Consider the following 16,972-nt stretch of genomic DNA (forward strand, 5'->3'; position numbering starts at 1 on the left):
AAACGTTTTGCAAATATTTCAAATGTCTGGTAAATATTTACAAAATGTACGATATTTGTTAAATACATAGAAAATATAGGACAAATATTTTGTACTACTAGTGTTATGGGTAATACATTAATGGACAAAAAGAATCATAATCCGTGATATAAGTTGGAACGTCATATGAAAAAGGAGGGAAAAAGGTACAACGGCACGTTCTTAAATTGGTCGGACATTCAAACTTCTTTGCCTTTGTTAATGGAAAATCTCTTGTTCTCTTACAATGTTCATTTAAATAAAACGTTTATTGAATTCAAATTTAGCAAATAATTTGCTTAAATGTTGCGCTTGTTCAACTCAAATAAATCAAACATTTATTAAATTCAAATCAAACAAATCATTTGATTACATGAAACAAACATGACCAATCGGCAAATATGTTTGAATGAAATATGTACTTCTTCGACTGTATAACAAAGAAAAAATAATTTTCAATCAAACATACAGGCGTCACTCAATTTACATGGAGTTCCGTTCCACATGGATTCGTCTTACGCAAATGAGAATCGCGTAAATAAAGTCTGTCAGTACAAAAGGAAAAATATTGGAAATAAAGATCAGTACATACAAGTTTTAGAAACACGTATTTATTTCAAATAGCTTAAGAAAAAAAATAATGAAAATAAATAACCGCGTAAATGGCGTTATAATTTACGCGTAAAAAAAGTGCGGCGTAAATTGAGGGAGGGATGTATTTGTTTGCAATTAAACAAATCGTTTTCTCAGTGCGGTTCACCCGAATGTTATTATTAATAACCGCGTAAATTGTGTTATAATTTACCGCGTAAAAAAAGTGCGGCGTAAATTGAGGGAGGGATGTATTTGTTTGCAATCAAACAAATCGTTTTCTCAGTGCGGCTCACCCGAATGATATTATTAATAACCGCGTAAATTGTGTTATAATTTACCGCGTAAAAATAGTGTCGCGTAAACTGAAGGAAAGACGTATTTGTTTGCAATCAAACAAATCGTTTTCTCAGTGCGGCTTACCCGAATGTTATTATTAATAACCGCGTAAATTGTGTTATAATTTACTGCGTAAAAATAGTGCGGCGTAAATTGAGGGAGGGATGTATTTGTTTGCAGTCAAACAAATCGTTTTCTCAGTGTGGCTCAGACGATTGTTTGGTTATCTCCTTTCCACTCTTTGAAACCTTTAATCACAAGATCAAACCAAGTAATAAAATACAAAGAATATTTAAACACACGCTGATGCAGCTGTCACGATTGTGTCATGCGAATTAATTGACTCGAAGAGATCGGCGAAACGACGTGTATGCGATCTAGCAACCAGTTGGTACGGTGTCTCTTGTGCTCAGCGACAAGAATACCTTGACGTTAAGGCTCGATTCACGCGTAATCGTCTCCGATTAACTTATCGCGGGCATGGATGAAAAGCTGTAGTCAATTGACAATTCCACAATGTTTTAACCCTTTTAGTGCCGGGCGAAAAAGAGGTGCTTATGCGAAGATAACCGGCCGAATTTTACGATTTTACTAGGATTTGGAAAAAGGCTCATAAAAACCAAACGAAAAGCAATATTTACATAATTAAAAAAGTAGGGTATTAAGGACAAAATAGAGAATAAAACGGTGACGCTAATTTTTCTATATTCATTGAAAATTACATAAATAACAAAAGTATAAGTGATAAAAAGAAAAAGAAGAATCCTCTTCCACTCACGATATTATCTGCATCAGGTATCGGTGAAACCAATTTGAAACTCCTCTTTCATGTAAACATTGTAATTAACATCCAGGTATACAGGATGATGTACCAAAAACACCCCAGAAACTGAACGTTTTCATATTCCTATTGGTAAAAAATGCAGGTTTTCGGAATTACGAAATCACGTTTAGGAGATGTTTTCATCATTAGCGACATTTTATAATTATAATTTAAGTTCCTATTTTTATTTCAGTCGTCTCGACACCAGAACAATTGAAGTAACGATTAGAAACATTGGCGTTGCGCNAGACATCTTCGAATGAAATCTACAAGAAATCTTAAAAAATCTGTCGCTTGAGATATTTAGCAAAGATTACAAACAAATATTTAGAAATTATTCTATGCTACTAGGATATGCGTTCAGCTCTTTTTATAATATGGTTAGCGAACAAAAAAATCAGAATGTGGAGTTCGAAATTTCCACGTTCCATGGATTTTTGTGGTCATACTGAGAGAAAAAGAGCTGGTAAACTGAACAATTTGATCCTTTTAAAACCAGTTTTGTCAAAGGAACGCAATTCATTGTCTGATTTACTATAAATTGGGAGCTGCAACTAGTTTTTAATATTTGAACATCCTACGGGCTTTTGTACGAAATGTATAGCAACGGTGACTATATTTATAGTATAGGTTTTTTCCATTTTGGAATAGTTAGGTTGCCTTTTAATTATTGTTTACTTTCGTTGCTAGTATCCTGTTAAAACTAGTTTTGTCAAACGAACGCAATTTATTGTTTGATTTACTATAAATTGGGAGATGCAACTAGTCCTTATTAGTTGAACATCCTACTGGCTTTTGTACGAAATTCATAGCAACGGTAATTACATTTATAGTACAGGTTTTTACCATTTTGGAATAGTCAGGTTGCCTTTTAAATATTGTTTACTCTCGTTGCTAGTAAAGTGAATCGATATACATTTATTATACACTCTTAAATAAAAATATGATTTTATAACACACTGTTACAACTTTTTTAATGACTTAATTTTACAATCACTTACGAGGTTCTTTATTAAGAATAAGTTTACATCAAGATGCAATAAGTATCTTTAGTACCGATTGAGAAGTACCAGAGCGGTCTTCGTAAGTACGAAAAATATTTATTCCTTCATAGGTTTTGGTAATATCTTGGTTAGCGTTTCTTATTCCTACCTGTGAGACCTTGGTTCAAATCCCAACTAATGCAAACAAATTTGTCTGTGTCAAAAACAGTAGGATTTGTCTGCATAGCAGTACTGAACAAGTTCTCAAACACACTCTGCTAAAAAAGTGTTATGAATTTAATTTTTTTACAAATATATATGAATATCTGTAGACCATCTATTGTAGATATCTACGATATATCTATATTACGTCCCATGTTCGGACATCTACCCTTTGTGTGTATCTAAAATAGTGTTCATATATATCTATATATATCTTACATACGTTCAATAAACATTTATATACGATTAATTTACGAATATTCCACGTTCCGCGGTGGTGGGTGATTAAGGGGATGTGAAAGTGGTATCTGAAAGCTCAATCGTTCATAAAACTTTTCTACGAATTGGGTGTCTCGGATCGTTTTATACTTTAAATCGTGAATATGGAGACCCTAAGGTAGCTCCTGAAACTCGCAAAATTTCATTTTTTATAAACTATTTTTAAAATACCTAGAAACAAATTTGAAAAGAATTGAAATTTCATGAATTTCAGGACCTTCCTTATAGTCTCCCTATTCACGTTGTAAGGTTTCAAACTATTCGGTAAACCGAGTTGGGAGAAAAGTTTTATAAACAAAACCTCTTCGACGCCACTTTTACATCACCTTAACGGAACTATTCGCAACAGTTAATAATACTATCTGGGCATGTAAAATATACCATGATATATCAGGTAGGTTAACAATAACAACGTGAAATTTTGCTATATAAGTAATACAAAGCTTTGCTACGCTTCCTAGGAACGTATAGTAAACGTAGAACAGTTTATTTCACTTCTTGGGTAAAAAAATATACCAACCGTTTCTAGATTTCCTAATTCAGAAAAAAAAAAGTTAATTTCACTATAAAACTTCACTATAAAATAAAAATTCTCTTAATAATATATATAAAGTGTGTCCTTTTTGAATTGTGAAAACTAGTTATTAAATAGTTGATTTAACTTGATTTTTATCCCAGGGTGTTTATCTGGCGCCTAAACGTGCAGTCGAATGCCGAAGACACTTCGGATTCCACTCAATGACTGCATTCTTATTGTTCATTTTCTCGTATGAGAGCGTAGGCACTGGCTGGAATCTGAAATCTCAGTCGTGGACAATGCGTCTAGACCAGGCAGAATCGATCCAACCTCGAGATTGGATCCTACGCGAATCGAACCTTAACACATTTATTCGCGTACAAGACGCGTACCGAGTTCTAACCCGGCATTTCGTTTCGCCGATTTTCCAGAATCCATTAAGGTCAAGTGAAACACGTCGAGTAGATTGATCGACGTCGATAAAGAAGATTTTCCTAAATACCTACGTAGCCGACGTTCGTTTTTATATCGACAGCTCTGTCGAATTATATTGGGTATTGCACTAAATGGCATACGCCACCTGTCGTTTTCGTACATTAATTATAAAGAAGTCGAAGTAAAACTCCAGAAATCCTCTGGACTTATGTTTTCTGGGGCCCTAATTGACTGCAGAGGGATCCCCTGCGCCATCTGTGATTTCCAGGTCAATTAAATTTTCACTCCGAGACCTCGTATTCCCATCGTTTTGACATAGAAGTGCATAAAACACTTTTTTTGCCTTTATCCCGTTCAAATGCGAGTTTATCGATTACCAGAGTGTTCTAAGTTGTCGTAAAATTGTCCTGACCCTGTCGTATCTCATATCGGAGCCTTCGATAATTGTATATTGATCGAAGTATGAGAGCTCGACGCCATTTTGTTTCTGGTCTGGGCTAAGTTAACAAATTTTTTCCAAAAATCCAAATTTTAAATGTGTCAGGACAATTCTTATTGTTAGATGATCACGAGTCATGTGTCAAAGTTTCGGACACTTTGGTCCAATACCCTTTAATAAAAGTGTTGTATTCGTGTCGACAGATTTGAAGGGGGTTTCACTTCACCTTAAGGTGATGTGAAATTGGCATAGAAGAGGTTTCGTTTATAAAACTTTTCTCCGAATTGAGTTTGCCGAATCATTTTATACTTTACGATATGGAGACTGTAAGGAAGGTCCTGAAACTCATGAAATTTCATTTTCTTCCAAATTTGTTCATAGGTACTCGTAAAATTCGGTATAAGAAATGAAATTTCCTGTGTTGGGACCTTCTTGATAGGCTCCATATTCACATTGTAAAATTTCAATCGATTCGGTACACCCAGTTCAGCGAAAAGTTTCATGAACGATCGAACCCTCGGATACCACTTTCACATCCCCTTAATTTATCCAACGTGACCGCGACAACCGGATCTGCATATTTTTCAACGCTTTTCCCATTTCAGCTTCTCCTAACGCGGGAATTGTTCGTAAACGTCCGTAAGAGGTTAAAGCAATTCAAATATATAAGTTAAGTTTTAAGAAAAATATGTACAAGGATAGGAAAATAATACGTAAAAAATGTCAAATTGTCTGATACATAAATCTACGTACTGTGAATCAATGGACTGCATAATATACACTGCATGCTATTTCTAATGCCCTTTTTCTCATTTTCTGTAAATCCTTATGTGTTACCATGCGCTACGTTTTTGCACTTGACAGACGCTTTGAGGTTAGGTAAAGGAAACAGGGGCTTGAGGTAAAGGGAAGGTGCTCCCGCGCAGGACGCCTTGTGCGCCACTAGCGCCATCCACCGACTAAAAAAGGTAACGGAGGTGCGAAGATGACGTATCTGAATGGGCTGAGACGCGGTCGTATACGCAGCGTCCAAAATACTCACTAAAACTTTGTAGCCAATAAATCAGGCTATATAAAATTGATATAAATACAATCAGCGAAACGTCCTGAACAAGATTCACGTATTACATATTGGCTTTCAAGGTGAATAAGTAAAATAAAATATAATATAGTTCGGGTATACGGGTCTTCTGGCTAGACTGGCCCATAAGGTGTGTACAGTGGCGGAATCGCCTCGAATAACAGATTCCTCTGGTCGAGTGGTGTAATTGGGCGTGAGACCCGATCTTTTGATATTGACAGTTATGTTGTGTTGCATCGCGTACCGTACGTGGTGGCTTACTCCAGATGTCGTTTCATAAAATGATCATAAAGAAATCTGAATTCGTGACGTTTTATACTCTAATCTGCTGCTAGACCCTACCGTACGACATCTGATGGAGTCAATGCGAACTAAATGTTCTCTCCCAGATCACATATATGACACACGTTACCTTCTTCTTAGCACATAAACACATAAGATATTGTTTGCCTTTATTACATTCAAATGCGCGTTTCTCGAATATTAAAGTGTAAATCTCTAAATTGTTGTGCTGCGGTCCTGAGACTTCCATTTCTTACATCGGAGTTTTTCAAAATTGTACGTCAATCAAAATATTAGAGCACATTTTGGCTCCGAGCTAAACCAAGTAACCCAACATTTTTTTTAGAAATCAAAACTGAAAGTGGAAGAACCTTGACAGGTGACAATTTCTTTAGCCAATTAATGGTATCTCTGTCCATAACTGCATATGTCGAAATTTCATACATTTCTTGTTATAGTATCAAAAGTAGTGAGGGGCTCTATGGGTGGTGAAGGGTGGAGGGAGAGCATTGTGATAGTCGGGAAATGTGAAAGTCTCGCGAATAAACTGCATTCAATAAGCTATCATTGGTTTAAGCAAAGTACCTAACATAGCAAAACTAGATTAGAGGGAACTATGCCCAAGCCCAAAGAACGAAACAATAACAACACGTTAAGACCTATACAGAAACAAAAATATAAACGTTATAATACATCCTAACAGTGCAAAACCCTGGCTTAAAGGGAACCAATCCAAGGCCAAAAACCGAAACTAAGAAGAAGAAAAGTAGGGAGAAATGATTATGATCGGTAACCTTTTATAATAAAAAGATCCTCGCGAATTTGACACGAGTCCATTCGATCGCCAATAAAATGGCCTCCGATCTTCAGGTACTACCGTTCTTCTGTCTTGAAAAATGCTGGAAACGGTACAGGTAAAAAGGCAAGCGAAGAACCGTAATCGTTTTCGCTCGTTAAGTCGTTAGAGGGCAAACGGTGGGCAAAGGGACTCTAAAAAGCTGCGGCATCGAATTCAATTCTATGCCCCGGTGGGCCGAGGCGAGGCAAATCCTGTTCTCTCGCGGCTGTTAACTCGAGCGTCGCGACGCGAGGGAACGCGCGTCTAAAAGGAACGCTCGCGATTCGCGTGCCATTCTATAAGTAAACCCGAGAACGAGCTGCGACCGCCGTAGAGGCCAGCGACATTGCCAGCGACGCCGGCGGAGACGCTGCCAACTAAAAACCGGAGGTGCCAACTGCTCCGATCGCTCCATCTGCATCGCGCCGCCGTTGAACCCGCGTAGGAAGGGCCAATTTGTTATTTGGCCTCGCGATTGCACTTCCGGCAGCCAGCCGGGAATGCAGCTACTTATCTGCAGCGACTGCAGTCCAGTCATCCGCATCGCCCCCCGGATTCCGAACGCGTTGCACGCAAAACGGAGTATTCTTGGGTTCGCCAACGAAGAAATGGAGATGCTGCCTCTTCCCATTGCGGCCAACAACAAAGAGCATTGCTGAATAGCGTTGCCATCGAATTCGCGTAGAAAAGACTAGGACTGTTTCTCGTTGTTTAAATCCGGGACTGGATTTTTGCAACTGGCCGTTAATGATCCAACAATCTAATCACGGATTGCATTGTTGGAACTGGCCGTTAATATAATTACTTCTCTCTAATGATCGTGGTTTAGTCCCCGGTTCTTGAATTTGTAGAACGGAAAATGAAGTACTTTTGGAATTGCCAACTAAGAAACGGAGATGCTGCCCTCTCCCATTGTGGCCAACAACAAGGAGCATTGCTGAATAGTGTTGCCATCGAATTCGCGTAGAAAAGACTTAGTTCTCTTTCTCGTTGTTTAAATCCGTGACTGGATTTTTGCAACTGGCCGTTATAATGATCCAACAATCCAATGACGAATTGCATTGTTGGAATTGGCCGTTAATATAGTTACTTCTCTCTAATAATCGTGGTTTAATCCCAGACTCTAGAATTTCGAATTTGTTGCACGCAAAATGAAGTATTTTTGGGATTGCCAACTAAGAAACGGAGATACTACCTCTTCCCATTGCGGTTAACTACAAGGAGCATTGCTGAATAGCGTTGCCGTCGAATTTGCGTAGAGAGGACTAATTCTCTTTCTCGTTTAAACCCGTGACTGAATTTTTGCAACTGACCGTTAATCCAATCACGCATTGGATTGTTGAAATTAGCCGTTAATATAGTTACTTATTTCTAATGATCTTGGTTTAGTCCCCTGCTCTTGAATTTCGAATTTGTTGCACGAAAAATAAAGTACTTTTGAGATTGCCAACTAAGAAACGGAAATGCTGCCTCCTCCCATTGCGGCCAACTACAAAGAGCATTGCTGAATTGCGTTGCCATCGAATTCGCGTAGAAAAGACTAGTACTGTTTCTCGTTGTTTAAATCGGGGACTGGATTTTTGCAACTGGCCGTTAATGATCCAACAATCTAATCACGGATTGGATTGTTGGAACTGGCCGTTGATATAGTTACTTATATCTAATGATCGTAGTTTAGTCCCCGGCTCTTGAATTTCGAATTTGTTGCACGAAAAATAAAGTACTTTTGAGATTGCCAGGTAAGAAACGGAGATGCTGCCTCCTCCCAGTGTGGCCAACAACAAAGAGCATTGCTGAATAGCGTTGCCATCGAATTCGCGTAGAAAAGGCTAATTCTCTTTCTCGTTGTTTAAATCCGTGACTGAATTTTTGCAACTGACCGTTAATCCAATCACGCATTGGATTGTTGAAACTGGCCGTTAATATAGTTACTTATTTCTAATGATCTTGGTTTAGTCCCCTGCTCTTGAATTTCGCATTTGTTGCACGAAAAATAAAGTACTTTTGAGATTGCCAAGTAAGAAACGGAGATGCTGCCTCCTCCCAGTGTGGCCAACAACAAAGAGCATTGCTGAATAGCGTTTCCATCGAATTCGCGTAGAAAGGACTAATTCTTTCTCTCGTTGTTTAAATGTAATATCGAATATTGATGCCAAGTATCTCATTTTTTATGTATTTTCGATACCTCGGAATAAATACCAGAGTTGAATTATTGCAATATTATCAATAAGTATCGTATCACTCCTATCAGCAGCGACTGCAGTTCAGTTATCCGCATCGCTCTACTAGATCCCGAACTTATTGCATGCAAGACGAAGTATTCCTAAGTACACCATACGATAAGGCGTTGATGTGACTAATCACCTGGTCGTTGCGAAGACAGTTAAGGGGGTTCGAGACTGAGTTTTTATCAGGGAAACTTACCGACTTGTTAGTTTGTCGCTGTTTTATGGATTATGGTAATTATCTGCCGGAAACTAGCACCTGTTTATCTGGAGCAAAGAGACTGTTTCAGGTGCAAAGAAATGATTAATCGGAGGAGTTGTGAAATTTTTCAATGGTTAAAGTGTAATGCCACCTTCCTAGCAGTACGGAATAATTTCTAAATATTTTTCGCAAATCTCAATGACATATTTAGNATATAAGAAACATTTTGTGCTACTAGGGCTTACTCTTTTTTAGATCGTAGAAAACATCATCAATGAACGATGAAAACTGTAAATATGTCATATTCAGCCGAGTGGATAATTACTTTTCATCTGATAATTACTACATCTTTTAATTGCTTCAAATGTAATTTCATTACCCAATCGATAATCAATAAATAAACTTGGCATTGTGCATGTCCTTAGCTCATAAATACGATAGGGAAACGTTTATCCATTTATTTATGATTTGAACGTTAACATTATTAAGCAATTTTTGCTATTAGGGCAATAATCAATTGGCGAAATTGCGATGGCAAGCAAGAAATGTAATTATCCGTACAATATTATTTATGCTAACTTATTACGCTTGTGTTAATTTACGAAAGAGATAGTCTGCAATTGAGTTGAAAGTTTTGATAACTACCACGAAATTCACGTTAGTACCGAATTTGTTAACACATTCGCGACCGGCAAATTTGTTCCGTTTCAAATACTGAATACCAGCGAAAATAATGAAAATCTAAAATTGGTTGCCGCAAACTTGTATCGTGTATCGTGATGGACGTGATCACGTCAGCGGCAATCAGGAATAGAATTTAAAATGACGTGAATTCACGTTAGTGGTCACGAATGTGTTAAGGCGATGGGAAAGTTGCATCAAAGAGGTCTCGTTTATGAAACTTTTCTCCGAATTGGATGCACCGAATCGTCTGAAACTTGACAGGGGGAATATGGAGGCTACAAGGAAGGTCCTGATACCCATGTAACTTGAAATTTTCAAAAATTTGATTATAGATGCTTTACAAATTTTGTATAAACGAAGGAAGAATTTCCCTTTGAGAAGACGGACCCGGTGCAGTTAAGGGTCGCTTGACTCCTGGATTAACACGTTTACGACCAGCAAATTTTTTGCCTTTCAAATACTGAGTACCAGCGAAAATAATGAAATTCTTAAATTGGTTGCCGCAAACTTGTATAGTGTATCGTCATGGACGTGATTCACGTCAGCGGCAATCAGGAATAGAATTTAAATTGACGTGAATTCACGTCACCGGAAACCAGGAATAGAATTTGAAAAGACGTGAATTCACGTCACCGGCAACGAGGAATAGAATTTAGGAATAGAATTTGAAAAGACGTGAATTCACGTCACCGGCAACGAGGAATAGAATTTAAAATGACGTGAATTCACGTCAGCGGTGGTGAACTTGTTAACAGCAGGTTTCAGTTATCAGAATTAGATTATTTTTATATTAAATACGTATTTAATATGAGCAGTTATGTCTCGATTAGTTTGAACAGAGCAATATTATCCTGACAGGAAACAAAGATCGTGACATTGTATAGAATGAAATTTGGGAGAATTTATAAGTTTTCCTACCTGTAAAAGGAGAAGGTTAGGAGGGCAATGCTAATCTTCGGCTATTGACTTGCACTTTGCTTATCAGCGGTCGATATTCTAACAATGGAGTCTTTATCATAAAGATTGGGTACTCCTTACTTCTATGCGCTTTAAAATCCGCAATGTCATTACAGCTTGAAACGAACATTGTCTTTTTGCTGCGAGCAAGAATCATAAATCTTCATGTAACGAGAATTAACCAGACAGGGTAGTTCAGAAGTATTAGAAGAAACGTTGTTACCCTTACCATAGATTTATAAGTTTGCTTAAGGAGAAGTGAAACCCCCTCAAAACAGTCGATTCGAATAAAACACTTTTCTTTAAGGTGAAGTGAAACACGTCGAGGAACTTGATCGACGTCGATAAAGGAGATTTTTATAAAAACTTACGTTGCCGAGTTTTCCCAAATTGCGGATTCTACATTTTAAACGGAATACCAAGAGTGAAGTCACTGTTTGAAGCGAGCAACGCCTTCCTAGAAAAAGAATCGCAAATCCCCACGAAGTGAAATTTCCCCAAAATGCGGATTCCTACATTTCGTCTGGATACGAATAGTGAAGTCACGGTTTAAAGTGAGTAACGCGTTGCTAGAGAAAGAATCGCGAATACCCACGGAGTGAAATATTTCAAAATTGTGGACTGCTACATTTCAATCAAATACCAGGAGTTAAGTCACGGTCTGAAACGAGCAACGCCTCCTAGGGAAAGAATTGCGACTCGTCACAGAGGGAAGTTTTCCCAAAATGCGGATTCCTACATTTCGCTTGAATACTAGCACTGAAATCACGGATTAAAGTGTGTAACGCGTTGCCAGAAAAAGAATCGCGAATACCCACGGAGGGAAGTATTTCAAAATTGTGGTTTGCTACATTTCAATCGAATACCAAGAGTGAAGTCACGGTCTGAAACGAGCAACGCCTCCTAGGGAAAGAATCGCGACTCCTTACAGAGGGAAGTTTTCCCAAATTGCGAATTCCTACTTTTCAACTGAATACCAAGAATGAAATAACTGTCTGAAGCGGGCAACGCCTTCCTAGGGAAAGAGTTGCAAATCCCCACGAAGTGAAGTTTTCCCAGATTGCGGATTCCTACATTTCAACCGAACACCAAGAGTGAAGTCACTGTCCGAAGCAAGCAACGTCTTCCTAGGGAAAGAATCGCTGATCCCCACAGAGGGAAGTTCTCCCAAAATGCGGATTCCTACATTTCGCTAGAATACTAGCACTGAAATCACGGTTTAAAGCGAGTAACGCGTTGCTAGAGAAAGAATCGCGAATACCCACAGAGGGAAGTTTTCCCAAATTGCGGATTCCTACTTTTCAACTGAATACCAAGAGTGAAGTCACTGTCTGAAGCGGGCAACGCCTTCCTAGGGAAAGAGTCGCAAATCCCCACGAAGTGAAGTTTTCCCAGATTGCGGATTCTTACATTTCAACTGAATACCAAGAATGAAGTAACTGTCTGAAGCGGGCAACGCCTTCCTAGGGAAAGAGTCGCAAATCCCCACGAAGTGAAGTTTTCCCAGATTGCGGATTCCTACATTTCAACCGAACACCAAGAGTGAAGTCACTGTCCGAAGCAAGCAACGCCTTCCTAGGGAAAGAATCGCAAATCCCCACGGAGTGAAGTTTTCCGAACAGTGGATTCCAGCAGACTTCACTCGGGACAAATGATACGGTTTCGAATTCTCGGGAGGAGCGCTGGCCATTCCGCAATGATAGAATTCCTATCTCGTCGAAATGGGTGTTCGGTCGAAGGAGGGGCCTAAGACGGAGAGAGAAGAGACTGCGGTAAGGGCGTCGGCGTCGGCGTCGACGGTATTGATTCCCCGGGAGGCCGCACCCTCGACACGAGCGAGTAACGCTTACCAAGACCAACCACCAACTCGGTATTTTCACCCCTGTGTCGCCCGAAAAGTATTTATAGGGTAAGGGCGAGAGTTTTCTTCGGGGCTTCGATGCGTCGCAGGGGAGCTTACAAAAAACCCGGAAATTCTCCATTCGTCTTTTTCTGCCCTCTGAAAAGTCGCCGATGAGGAATCGTTTATAATTCTCTAATGGGTTTAGGGATGACGATGATACTTTGTCTTATGTCATATGTAACTTGACGAAGTTAGCGTTTAAAAGAGAGGATAATAAATCCGTAAACCGTGTACCGAAAGTTTGATTCCGATGTGATATACGTTTATAATACAGTTGTAATGTATCTAATATACGCGTCTTTTAATTATGCAAGTCGGATGAAACCTTTTTCGATGCAAGGTAACATTCGGAAGTTGTTTCTACGTTTACGAACATTGCGTTTGGATCATCGTAACAAATTTGTCAGTTGATACAACTTTGTATACTTAAATTGTATGAAATTACAAATATTAACAGTACCTACTCCTGATTTACGATTCGTTATGTTTCTTGTAGTTTGTACCGAAGTTGGGTGATCAAAGGAAATACTCTTTAAAGCCAAACTCTCGTCGACTTTTCACTTTATGCCTTATTTCAGTTTTTTTTCTATTATTATGTTCCCACGCTCGTGTAGGTGTCTTAATCTCTTTTTGTAATGATATGCTGTAGCTATCTTGCGGCATGTCTACACAATATAGGTTAAGAAATGAAGAATTAATTCACAGACCGGAATAGAATGCTCGTGTTTGATTTAAATTTACAAACGTTGCTCGCAACACGCACTATTATGTATATTGTTCCTCATTTTAGCGTCCACCATTCATCTTCGCCCTACGTTTCCTTAATACATGTACACATATATTACACGAATGAATTTACAAACGTTATATACGTACATTAAACAAATTAACTTTACAACGAATTAAATTTACAAACATTGTTCGCAACACGCACTATTATGTATCTTGTTCCTCATTTTAGCGTGCACCATTCATCTTCGCCCTATGTTACCTTAATACATGTACACATATATTACACGAATGAATTTACAAACGTTATATACATACATTAAACACATTAACTTTACAACGAATTAAATTTACAATCATTGTTCGCAACACGCACTATTATGTATCTTGTTCCTCATTTTAGCGTCCACCATTCATCTTCGCCCTACGTTACCTTAATACATGTATACATATATTAAACGAATTAACTTTACAACGAATTAAATTTACAAACATTGTTCGCAACACGCACTATTATGTATATTGTTCCTCATTTTAGCGTCCACCATTCGTCTTCGCCCTACGTCACCTTAATACATTTATACATATATTAAACGAATTAACTTTACAACAAATTAAATTTACAAACGTATACATACATTAAACGAATTAACTTTACAACGAATTAAATTTACAAACGTTGTTCGCAACACGCACTATTATGTATATTGTTCCTCGTTTTAGCGTCCACCATTCGTCTTCGCCCTACGTTAACTTAATACATGTATACAAATATGAAACGAATTAACTTTACAAACGTTGTTCGCAACACGCACTATTAGGTATCTTGTTCCTCTTTTCAGCGTCCACCATTCGTCTTGGCCCTACGTTTCCTTAATACATGTACACATATATTAAACGAATAATATACAATAACGTATGCTATCTGTGAATTTTAAACTTAAATAAAGCAATACGTCCAAATAATTCTTAACAAGTTGTTAAACCTTGTTTTGAGTTGTTCAAATTGCTCTTGTTGTCATAGTTACATGGATTTTAACATGCGTATTTTAGTCTTAAATCAAGCAATACATACAAAATGTTCTTAAAGAGTTGTTAAACTTTGTTTTAAGTTGTTTAAATTGTTTCAATTGTTATAGTTACAAGGTCTTTAACATTCGTTTTAATTAGTTTCGTTTGTTGTAGTGGCCTGCTCAAAGATGAAGAGAACTGTTTAAGACGAATTATCAAAATGGACCCAGGACGTTGTTTCCATGCGGAAATGTTTGTGATTATCGAGAGATTTTGAACACACCTGCTTTTGCGGAATCTCCATCGAAGCGGCGCGATTTCGGAACGTGAAACGCACCCTCGGTTTGGCGAAACCTCCAATGAGATTTCACCACCGGAGGGGCTGAATGTGATGCAGTGCGCAGCATCCCTTATGGACCACCCATTGGCTAATAAAATGGAGGCCGCACGAGGTCCTCGCATTGAAATCTCCGGACCAGAATTGCTGCTGCTTCTCCTGCCTACAGAGTTGGAGAAAAAACCAGCCCTAAAAAATACCATTTATTTTTTATTAATAACGTTTTAACCAAGTAAATTTACTGATGTCTTAGAATCGCTGCTGTTTCTCCTGCCTGGAGAGTACGAGAAAAAACCAGCCCTAAAAAACACCATTTATTTTTCATTAATAACGTTTTAACCAAGTAAATTTATCAATGCCTTAGAACCGCTGCTGTTTCCCCTGACTGAAAAGATAAAAAAAAAACAGCCCTAAAAAACACCATTTATTTTTCATTAATAACGTTTTAACTAAGTAAATTTACTGATGCCTTAGAACCGCTGCTGTTTCCCCTGACTGAAAAAAAAAAAACAGCCCTAAAAAACACCATTTATTTTTCATTAATAACGTTTTAACTAAGTAAATTTACTGATGCCTTAGAACCGCTGCTGTTTCCCCTGACTGAAAAGATAAAGAAAAACCAGCCCTAAAAAACACCATTTATTTTTCATTAATAACGTTTTAACCAAGTAAATTTACCGATGTTTTAGAACCGCTGCTGTTTCTCCTGCCTGAAAAGATCAAGAAAAAAACCAGCCCTAAAAAACACCATTTATTTTTCGTTAATAACGTTTTAACTAAGTAAATTTACTGATGTCTTAGAATCGCTGTTGTTTCTCCTGCCTGGAGAGTTCGAGAAAAAATCAGTAATAAAAAACCATTCATTTTTCATTAATAACGTTTTAACCAAGTAAATTTATCAATGCCTTAGAACCGCTGCTGTTTCCCCTGACTGAAAAGATAAAAAAAAACCAGCCCTAAAAAACACCATTTATTTTTCATTAATAACGTTTTAACTAAGTAAATTTACTGATGTCTTAGAATCGCTGCTGTTTCTCCTGCCTGGAGAGTTCGAGAAAAAATCAGTAATAAAAAACCATTTATTTTTCATTAATAACGTTTTAACCAAATGAATTTCCCGATGTCCTAGTTTCCTCCGATTGTCCATCGTCGAATTTATGGTGCTAAGAAAAAAATGTTTCGAATAACAGCTGCACGGTAAAAATTGATCCATAATATAGTACTAACGATATTTTCGTTTATGGAGTTTATTTTAAGATAATATCTTCAATTTTTTTTAATTGCATGCTATGTTATTGTACGTGTCATTTGATAGTGATTCTTCAGGGCAAATACAGTGACTTATAGAACAAGGTCAACCGAGGTCATTAATCCTTTACAATTAGTTTACTAGTATTCATTTTTTTCAGATTTTCAATTTGTCTGAACTTTTCTTAATTGCCTGAACTTGTCCGAAATGACTAAAATGTCTAATGGAATCATAGGGAACGGTAAGTACCCTAAACTTAACATTTGCGAGTTGAATTTCTTCTTAAACAAGCGTAACTATTTTATTTTTGAAGCTGTATAAATACGGTTCAGTGAGACAAAAAAGCACACTGACAAAAAATTCCCTTGTAAATTTACATCCTAGATCATTGGTTATTTTGGTGCCAAAATTAATAACAGTAAATTTACATTGTCGGGGTAATATCACATTAAGCACCTATATTTACACGAAGAATGTATTGTAGGCGTACATTTGATACGTAAACAAAGGGTAATATTACATGATAATCTATAATTGGTCAATATTATACGTGTAAATTTGGGGTGTAATCTTCCAATCGGTGATAATATCGATGGGCCTCATATGGTAACCTAGATGTAAATTTATTAAAACATATTCTACATGTATACATAACCATAATTGTAACACAGTTTTCCGTGTAGGTACTTACTTCTTTCACGTCAATTCGATAGCTCTAGACTGAGGCAAGTCAGCTCCGGAAATTGCCTGAGTCATCAACGGCCAAACGCCTGCAACACTGCGCCCCGCCGCGCCATCTATGCTGGACACGTTTCGACGCGTTTGGTA

Source organism: Orussus abietinus, unplaced genomic scaffold, assembly GCF_000612105.2.
Source record: "Orussus abietinus isolate OABI.00-Male unplaced genomic scaffold, Oabi_2.0 scaffold232, whole genome shotgun sequence".
Classification (NCBI taxonomy): domain Eukaryota; kingdom Metazoa; phylum Arthropoda; class Insecta; order Hymenoptera; family Orussidae; genus Orussus; species Orussus abietinus.